This window comes from Bactrocera tryoni, unplaced genomic scaffold (assembly GCF_016617805.1).
Source record: "Bactrocera tryoni isolate S06 unplaced genomic scaffold, CSIRO_BtryS06_freeze2 scaffold_11, whole genome shotgun sequence".
NCBI lineage: Eukaryota > Metazoa > Arthropoda > Insecta > Diptera > Tephritidae > Bactrocera > Bactrocera tryoni.
Window position 1 is genome coordinate 2,432,904 of NW_024395824.1, and position 10,811 is coordinate 2,443,714.

The following is a 10,811-nucleotide window of genomic DNA, read 5'->3' on the forward strand; positions in this document are numbered from 1 at the left end:
TTTGAAAATAATTACTTTATTTATTTTTATAGCATTGGAAATTGGAAGTAGCAGCAGCAGCTATATCATCACAAGCGGCAAATATCAATTGTTAAGTATGTGAAAAAAGTGTGTGTACTTTGAAATTGGACTGCGCAGTCCAATATAATACGCAAAAATAAATACATACATACATACGTATATGTACATATGAATTTTATGCGTTTAAGGCGGCATGCACAATCCAAAATAATATGTGAAAACAAATGTTTGCTTTATATTTTAAATAATCAGATAATATTATTCTTTTATTTCAGGTATTATTATGATTTTTATTTAATTATTCTTTCTTTTCAGATTTTATCACTATTTTTATTTAATTAATCTTTGCATTCAGAGTAAATCCTATTTGTATTTAATATATTTTTTTCTTTCAGATAATATTAATCTTTTTTACAGATATTATTATCATACAATTTTTTTTATACAATTAATCTTTATTTTTCTTTTAGATATTACAAATTCAATGTAATTATTATTTATTTTCAGGTATTTGTCTTTTATAATATTTTTACACTCTTTTATTTTCAGGTATTTGTCTTTCATAATATTTTTCCACTCTTTTATTTTCAGGTTGTAATAATTCCTTTCTTTAATTAATCTTTTTTCAGATATTAATTATTTTTAAATTAAACATATTTTTTTATTTATATATAAATTATAATAAATTTTATGTAAAAAAATAAAATAAAATAAAATTTAAAAATTGAAAAGTTTTCTTTTAAATTTTAAAAGTAGGGATTAAAAAATGCAACCCTGCATCAGCTATTTAACCCTTATGTGAGCACCCGGGTACCCGGGTGCCCACCACCACACTTTTCTGCAAGCAATTCGGTGAAATAATTTTTTATCGAACAGAGCTTCCGGATCCTTGCGATTTAACTTCCAACAAAGCTATTTTAGTATTCAAAATGGAAAAAAAATTGTATGAAGTTGAAAATTATGTATGAAATTAGGTAACTCATGAGGAGCACCCGGGTACCCGGGTACCCACTATATGAAAAACAATGCAATCATCTGTAAATGAGATTGAATATAGATAAATGTTTTAACTATATAACTTGGGATACTAAATAATTAATAACATGAATTCGTAAAATCGTTTTCTCCAATGTACCAGTGCTTGTCAATTTCCATGGGAGTAAGTGTTTAGGAAGAGGCAAAGTCGTAAAATAAGTTTCCATTATTATATTTCGGAAACTTCCTTTGAACGGAGCTGCAAGTTTTTTTATTACTATCTTTCCTCAATTTTTTTCTCGAACTTTGGCAGCGTTTTCAGTATCGCAAATCCACCAAATTTTCATGCCATATTTTGCTAGTTTCGAAGGAATGTACAGGGTGAATTTTGTGTGCCTACGATAAGTAAAATTTTTCGTACTTAACTTTACCCAAATTTGCATTGAACATTTTCCACAAATCACGTATAGGAGTAGCTTTATCATTTTCTGTACATGCTTGGCATGTGTTGGATAAAGATAAAGAGGATACGAGTTACTCTTCCACATATAGTATTATTGGCGCCAGAGAAAATGAGAATCCCAATGAACAGATACATTTCTTATGCAGTAATCGAACGCCACCCTCTACTCGAATTAGGATTTTGCGCGTTAGGATCTTTATAGACGATTAGAGCTTTCTCGTTAGTATAGCGAACAATAAAATCAATTATTTCAACTGAGATTATAGTCCTAAATTTATCTCCTTGCAATGTTTCTGTAGATCTAGCAGGGCCACTTTTCTGTCGCAAAATATTGTGAGAAGCAGTTTGTCGAATTTCAGGCGGTTTCTTACATCACGCAGTTCGGTTTTTTGCAATGTGTTCATCACTATTTTCTATATCTGCTTCTTCCCCTCTAGTCGATACACCTGCGGCTGTGTCTTTTGCTTCACTCTCTTCTGACTCACTGATCATGTTCCCCGTACGGTGAAAGTCGTAATATCATTGGACAAAATTTTGCTCACCATCCGAATTGATGAGGTGATAGATGATCTTCCATTTCGAACTGTCAATTATTATCTCTCATAAATGCTCGATTGAGTCCAGAAAGTATTCGAAATTGTTCGATTAATAGTTAATAATGTCGATTCTAACGCAAAGCCGCTTTATGCACATCGACGCAGTCGACTTTCCGTGCTTTACACGACATTCCTCATCAACTGTTCACTTCTCCCTGTCAAAGTCGACGTGCAAAGGTGAAAACTGACCATGTCCCACCCGTAGAGCGCGAGATTTCGCTATCACGATTCCTCTTCCAGAAAAATAAAATGTGCGACAAGAGTCAAACTCAGGTAAATTACTTGTTATATTCTCTTAAAAGAATTATTAAACTGTTTTTTTATAATTTCGTTCGCTTCCAAACTTAGAAAGTGTTTTATTATAGCGATGGGTACCCGGGTACCCTGGGTGCTCATTAACGTTGCTTAAACTGGGTGCTCACATAAGGGTTAAAAGGAGAAAATTCAACCCTGCATCAGCCGTCGATTGAGGATATTAGAGCAGGACAGATATACTTTTTTATATGACACTGCTGAATGAGCGCAACAAAGATGTATGATCACATGTATACGTACGTGACTGGGTAAAATTGTCGCTCGGTCTATCTTAAAGTACACATGATTACCCTATGGATTACCCACTTTCTTACCCACTGATTATCTGGTTTTTTACCCGCTCATGGTTGGCAGGGTATGTACGAGTATATACGGTCGCTTCATAAATACGTACATACATACATACGCAGAAACGCATATGGTAAATTTATACCCCGGGTACAAATTGAACAAAATAAAAATTTGTTTTTCAATTAACCCGTCAACAATTTAATACTGATCGCAGCATCTGTACGTTTTTAAACGGCGGAAAATTTATTATAAAAATATAATTGAAAATTTGTACAATCGTGTATCGTCACATATGTAAATACGCATATTACTTCAAAGTCCACATTGGCATATATTCCGCAATACCCCTTGGTTTTTGATTAACAAAAAGAAGCAGGATTGCGTATACAATATATTCAAATTCCACATTGGCACATATTCCACAATACCCCTTGATTTTTGGTCAACAAAAACAAGCCGGATTGTGTAAAACATAATAAAGCGTAATACATTTGTACATACATGCATATGTACAAAGTGCAGTGATCTCTAAAACGAGCTCTCATTTGCACATAACAAAATAAAAGATACATAAATATATATACACACGTACATATACAAATATATTCAAAAAATTCTTTGTTTTTGCTGATTAATAACAAATAATTAAATAAAATTAAATTGAATACTATTGAATTACATAATTCGAAGCAAAAATAAAACAACTCTTATTTACCTTAAAAAGAGTTGTCGATTACAAAAAATCACGATTATACGCGCCAATTAAAAGCGTTTTGGTTTACTAATTCAATCAAAAACTCTTATTCACGTAAAAGAGTTCTCGTCTGAACATACATAGATATATACGAAATCTGTGTTGAAATTAAATTCAATAATTTCAGTATAAAAAAAAAACAATCTGTTTATCGATTTTCTTTGAAACTCTTACTTACAAAAGAGTCTTCTTTTCGAAACTTTGCATCTACAACTTGATAATACCAATCAAGTTTTCATTGAAAATTTCTGTTTTCTTTTCGTCACATTTTTTTTTAAATGAGCTCTGACTCAAAAGACTCAAAACCAAGTCAGTTACTAAAAGTCCCAAAGATGATTTCTGACGAAAAAAGTCCATGTACACCTGCAGAAGCTACACGCTCGAAGCAAGGTGCTACGAAACAAAAAAGGGGGAAAAACATATCATACTCTAAATTCATTTCTGAGAGTGACTGTCTAATAAAATATTGCAATCGATTTGCTTCTTCGCCGATTCAAGAGAATTCTGAATCTGCGCTAGAAATAAAAAGCCAAACAATCGAAAATTTTTGGACACGTCTCCAGGCTGCATATGACGCAATTGTAGATACCGACGATTCAGATCTACCAGAAAACTTTAAATCTTCTGCTTACGCCAAATTTGAAAACTGCTTAGACCAGTATGAAGAAACGAAAGCTATGATCTCCGATCAATAAAAGCTAATAAAAGCTATTGCACCTACTCTCCACAGTAGAGTAGAGCTGCCACAAATGCAACAATATCACGAGGCAAGTTCAGGCATCCAAGTCGAAGTGCCCGCATGTGACACAGAAACATTTTATGGAGGTTATGAAGAATGGCCGTCCTTCCGGGACATGTTTACGGCCGTGTACATAAACCATCCTCAATTATCACAAGCGCAAAAATTGTATCACCTCAGATACAAAACGAAAGGTCAAGCAGGCATAATAGCCAAACAGTTCGCATTAAATGACGACAATTTCAATTTGGCTTGGGAAGCTCTAAAAGCTAGATATGAAAACGACAGAATACTGGTCGATAAGCAAGTAACGACCCTAATGAACTTGCCAAAAATTAAGAGAGGAACAAGTGTAGAATTCATCAAACTAGAATCCACTGTTTCAAATTGTTTGTCGATTCTATCGACACTAAATATTCCCAAAGACAGCTGGGATCCAATTCTGGTAAACATTTACCCCGCCGCATTACCAGAAAAGTCGTTACTTCTATGAGAGCAATCGCTCTCATCACGAAAAAAGTGCCCAAAGTGGCAACAAATGAAAGATTTTCTCACCACCAAATATGAAATTGCGGAAGGGTTAGAAGAAAAAATAATCAAAACTAAGAACAAACCCGACCAAAATGGAAGCTTAAATAGGCCCCAAGTTAGTAACAAAAACAATTTAAACAAAAACTTTCACAAAACGCAATCGTAAAAGAGGTCATAAACTTAAATCTTGCGAGAGGTTTAAAAACTTAAAAGTTAGCGAACGAAATAATTTTGTCAGGTCAAAAAGACTTTGCACAAATTGCCTGTCACAAGCGCATACATTTACAAATTGCAAAAGCAAATTTAAATGCTTATATTGTCATAAAAGGCACCATACAATGCTTCATTATAGCACATATCCCATATCACACCAAAAAAGGGTGCATATTAAAAAAACCACGGGTTTAATTGCAAAAGTAAATCCCGAAACCCAAAACTGTAAAAATTGCCAAGAGATACCATGTTGCTCAAAGGCACAAAAACTCAAACGCTGCACAGCCAAACACAAAGTGGACTAGTTACAGAACTAGTTACCATCACACCAACTCAAGAAAAAATCAAATCAATGCCTTAATTAACAATTTCAAGAGATAGGGAAACTTCCCCGAATAACAAACAAAAGTATAAAAGATCAGTATTGTGAGCACTTCTCTAAAGCCACAACTACTCGATCAAATAATGGCCGGTATGTCGTACGACAACCAATAGAGCCACAATTTTCTAATACCCCACAAATTGGTACAAAAAACAAAATCAGAGTTACCTCTGACGGTCCCTATATTAAAAGCTCATGCAACTTTCGGCCCCGCAGGATGGCTTTCGCCAAAAATGAGAAAAAAACCCTTCTGAACAAATCCTAGAGCGGTGGCGGGCTACTACTTGCAAAATCAGTGCATATGCACATAAATAGTACTCATAATAAAATGATCCAAAAAGTCGAATCATATTCGCATCTACATAAGCGCTCCTCACATTGTTTACTAATGGGAATCAGCTATACAAAGCATTAATTAATTATGAAGAATTCTCTACTACGAGTCAAAGCCGTTCTCCATTCACGGCCACTCTCTCGCGAGATCCCTCTAACTCCAGTGCTAAGGAGTACCCATTCTGGCCATACCTGAGCCAGGCGTGGAGTTACTATCCTTCATAAGCCGAGAATAAATAAAATGCATACAATTGCCGATAATACAAGAAAGGCGAACAATAAACAACCGGTATACCAAACCGATAAAATAAGAAATTGTATATAACCGCTAGTAAAATAAATAAAAGCAAAAAAATTTTTTTACTATAATAAAAAGTCGTCAAAACACGCAAAAGGAAATTACTACCTCAAACAACACTACTTACATAAAATACAAATTTATATTAAAACCAAAATCGCTTTTTAGAGCTTATATTCTGGAACCTCAGCTACTTCGCCAATAGTAAGCAAATGTATTTGTACTTTGAGTAAGCAAACATAAAAACGCATACGCAATACTAGGCAAAATATTCGTCTAGGGGCCCAGTATGTTTAAATGAGTTAAGCATCCCCCAACTCTACCTGGGAAAAACTGGCGCACCCTATCAAGCATAATACACCACATCCGATGGCACCATCCACTTACATCACCACACCACACCAACACAACTCACCACACCTGTACCCACTCAACAAAAAGGATGGACAACAGGACAGGAGACTCAATTCGTTCTAAGCACTTCGTTACAAACATTCATTTATATTAAATTCGCATATACACTGCCTACGCTACTCTACCGCGATTCTACATTGTGATCTCGATAAGTGGAAAATAAATCGCCGGCAAGTCGTATTAGAATTCTCGCTGCCCCGCTCGTCGACATATATTTTTTATTAACATTTACGTTAAAATTTATAATATAAAAAATTATAATTTCCTTCATCAAATTGTCGAAATACAAACAAAATTTATTTTGTCCTACATAAATTGTGTACCCTTAGTTTGTCCGCAGATAATTTGTTACAAGCTTTATTAAATTATACGCTTGTGCAAAAATTAGACAACAATTTAAGACTTAGGTATGAAAATTCCCTTAAAAACCCTAAAGAAATACCTACCTTAAATTCTTTACAGTCGTTTCTGAATCATGAAGGGAATGCACTAGAAGCAGCACAAGCTTCAAAAACATCACCAAAATTTCAAAATGCAGAATTTAAATGCATAACGGGTTGCAATAATTCACACAATATATTTTATTGTTATAAATTTAAAGCTCTTTCTACCCAGGTCAAATGGAATGCAGTAATTAAAAACAAATTATGCACCAAATGTCTTAAAACAGGGTACAATATAAAGGAATGTTAAGGCGAAAGTTGCCTCACATGTCAAGGAAACCATCATTTATGGCTCCACCAAGATAAATCGTTTAAAGCAAAAAGCACAGTGATTAAAAATACGAAAAATGGGAGATTAAAAAGTGATACTAAACATGTCCTGCTAACCACAGCAATTGTTGGTATAAAAGGTCGTGATGGAAGAATAGTAACGGCACGTGCTTTATTAGATAGTGGGTCTCAAGTTCAGCTTATTACCAGAGAACTGAAAAATAAATTAAAACTTCCTTCCAAGAGAGAATCTATGACTATTGAAGGTGTTGGTCAAAACAAGACAAATACAAATGAAAGAGTTAATCTTCATTTAAAATCTATAACATATCATTTCCAAACAAATTTAGACACCATTGTAGTAAAAAAGATTGTGTCCAATGTGCAAAAGACAATATAAACTTAGGAGATTCTTCTTCACAAGCAAAAGGAAGATTAATCTCTCTATATAGAAAACTTAAAAATAAAAAACCACAAAAAAGAAATAAACGCCAAGTTTCTTTTGAAAATATTAAAACTGGTACATTGGTACTTTTTAAAGAACAAAATATTCCACCATTGCAATGGAAGAGAGTACGAATTGAAAACTTAATTTTAAGCCAAGATTGCAAATGTAGACGTAAAGATAAGCAATGGCACATCATAAAGAGCGATGCACATTGTTTACCCTTTTCCTACCAAAGGAAAAATACGTAATTAACCAATAGAGAGAGATGCGCTCGACACGAACTAAAAAACAAGAAAAATAAAAATCTTATACTTACTTTGTTAAGCTTACTTATAGTTTTACCATGTTGTAAATGTTTAGATACAAAATAAGATCTGGAGTATTTTCTCAAAAAAGAAGATCTGTTGGGTTGACCTGGACAACGTGGGATATAAGCCACATCGACTTATCAATACTCGGTCGAAAGAGAATTTAGTGAACTCAATGATTCAGCAGCAACTCAATGACTTAACAGACATCACGACATCATCGCGTTCACGGGGAGGAGGATGAAAAGGAAGACTAGGTCAGTGTTACCCTTCAAAGGATCATTATACTACTCCTTGTTTGACCTGATGAATGAAGAATACTTAAGGTGAATATACTGTTCTCAGATGGTCAGCTCTTGAACTTGATTCTCGAGAATGGTGGTGAATTGCCCAATTCAGTGCAGGAAAAGCTCCCACAATACCCGAAGGGCGTCAAGGATTTGAACGAAGAAACTATCGGGTGATTTTTTAAGAGCTTGATAACTTTTTTTTAAAAAAAAACGCATAAAATTTGCAAAATCTCATCGGTTCTTCATTTGAAACGTTAGATTGGTTCATGACATTTACTTTTTGAAGATAATTTCATTTAAATGTTGACCGCGGCTGCGTCTTAGGTGGTCCATTCGGAAAGTCCAATTTTGGGCAACTTTTTCGAGCATTTCGGCCGGAATAGCCCGAATTTCTTCGGAAATGTTGTCTTCCAAAGCTGGAATAGTTGCTGGCTTATTTCTGTAGACTTTAGACTTGACGTAGCCCCACAAAAAATAGTCTAAAGGCGTTAAATCGCATGATATTGGTGGCCAACTTACGGGTCCATTTCTTGAGATGAATTGTTCTCCGAAGTTTTCCCTCAAAATGGCCATAGAATCGCGAGCTGTGTGGCATGTAGCGCCATCTTGTTGAAACCACATGTCAACCAAGATGCTAACAAACTTTTTGTTGCCAAAAATGGAAGAACTGAACTTGGTTGACATGTGGTTTCAACAAGATGGCGCTACATGCCACACAGCTCGCGATTCTATGGCCATTTTGAGGGAAAACTTCGGAGAACAATTCATCTCAAGAAATGGACCCGTAAGTTGGCCACCAATATCATGCGATTTAACGCCTTTAGACTATTTTTTGTGGGGCTACGTCAAGTCTAAAGTCTACAGAAATAAGCCAGCAACTATTCCAGCTTTGGAAGACAACATTTCCGAAGAAATTCGGGCTATTCCGGCCGAAATGCTCGAAAAAGTTGCCCAAAATTGGACTTTCCGAATGGACCACCTAAGACGCAGCCGCGGTCAACATTTAAATGAAATTATCTTCAAAAAGTAAATGTCATGAACCAAGCTAACGTTTCAAATAAAGAACCGATGAGATTTTGCAAATTTTATGCGTTTTTTTTTTAAAAAAAGTTATCAAGCTCTTAAAAAATCACCCGATACAACCGATGTACACAATTTATATAAATTGGTGAAGGAGAGACGTCTCGGTGCGCCAGCCATCAACGTCAACGACTCGGTGACCATAAGTAAATTCTAAAATCTGTATGGTTGTGTCGGGTCGCTAATTTATGGTATAAAACGGGCCACCGATGTGATGATTGCTGCCAAAGTGTGCTGTGTTTCTGGTTATGTGATATGGGCAAAAGTTGTGCATAAGCTCTGCGTAGTTTCGGCGGAATCGTTATTGTCACCGAAATCGATTCTATCATTGCTTTGCAAGGGGCTATGGAAGGCTTTGAAGTAACCACCATGGAGCAAGCACACAAAGAAGCTACCATCTTCGTTACAACAACTGGTTGCAAGGACATTATTACTGGCGCACATTTTGAACACATGCCCGACGATGCAATCGTTTGTAATATTGGTAATTTCGATTGTGAAATCGACGTCGCATGTTTTAATGCCAGTGCCAAGGAGAAGATTAATAACAAACTCCAAGTCGATCGTTACACACTATCCAATGGTAATGTTATTATTTTGTTGACCAAAGGACGTTTGGTAAATTTGGGCTTCGTGCACCGTCATCCCAGCTTGAGATGTTCAGCTCGTTCAGAAATCAAGTGGTGGCACAAATCGAATTGTGGACCAAGGCTGACAAATACAACGTGTTTCTGTTGCCGAAAATACTCGATGAAGAGGTCGCCAGTCTACACCTGGAGAAATTGGGCATACAACCTCAAAAGTTCTGAAATTAAATTCGAAACACTTGGACTTAGAATGACATCATATGGTGCATTACGGCACATTAGGATTGACAACCTAATCCTATTAATTGCTGGTGCAATCATCGTAACACTAGTCCTACAACGCATCTGTAATTCAGCAAGGCACTAAGGCACTCATATCCGCTTGGAGGATATATCCTACGAAATTAATTATTAATACTAGTATATGAAAATTATATTAAACATTTAAAATGTATGTAATAAAAAATCGCTTATATTAGAAAAATTATTACGAGTTCGATGCGGCAATCTTGTAAAGAAAAATGTAATTATAATGTCCAAGATATATAAATACTTTAATTATTTTGAAGTGTAAACACTTCAACGTGGGCAGTATGTTCAGATTTCTGAACAGTTCTTAACGGCTGCAATTGTAAATGAGATATTTTTGTAAATCTGTATAGAAACGGATATCATATTTTAAATATTTATGTGCATTATCGCTAACACATAAAAATACAGTCGTAAATATAAATATGTATGTACAAATACCCATTTCAATCATCAGTGTAATAAAGGTTCATTTCCGGTATTGTTTATGCTACATGGTATGGGGTTGTTTTCAAGTGCACCTGCACATTTGTATTCAATTGCCTAAATGCATATCTTAGGTCAATATGTTATCTTAAGTAAATATGTTTGTTTGTTAATTCTTAAGTGCATGCGTATGGCATATAAATGCGTACGTGCCTCATATCGGGTGATTTTTTAAGAGCTTGATAACTTTTTTAAAAAAAAAAACGCATAAAATTTGCAAAATCTCATCGGTTCTTTATTTGAAACGTTAGATTGGTTCATGACA

The 10,811-nt window shown here is 34.9% G+C and overlaps 1 pseudogene; it reads left to right on the top strand.

The window, feature by feature from the left end:
* Positions 1 to 8,034: 8,034 nt before the first annotated feature.
* Positions 8,035 to 9,973, top strand: LOC120779541 (annotated as a pseudogene).
* Positions 9,974 to 10,811: the final 838 nt, after the last annotated feature.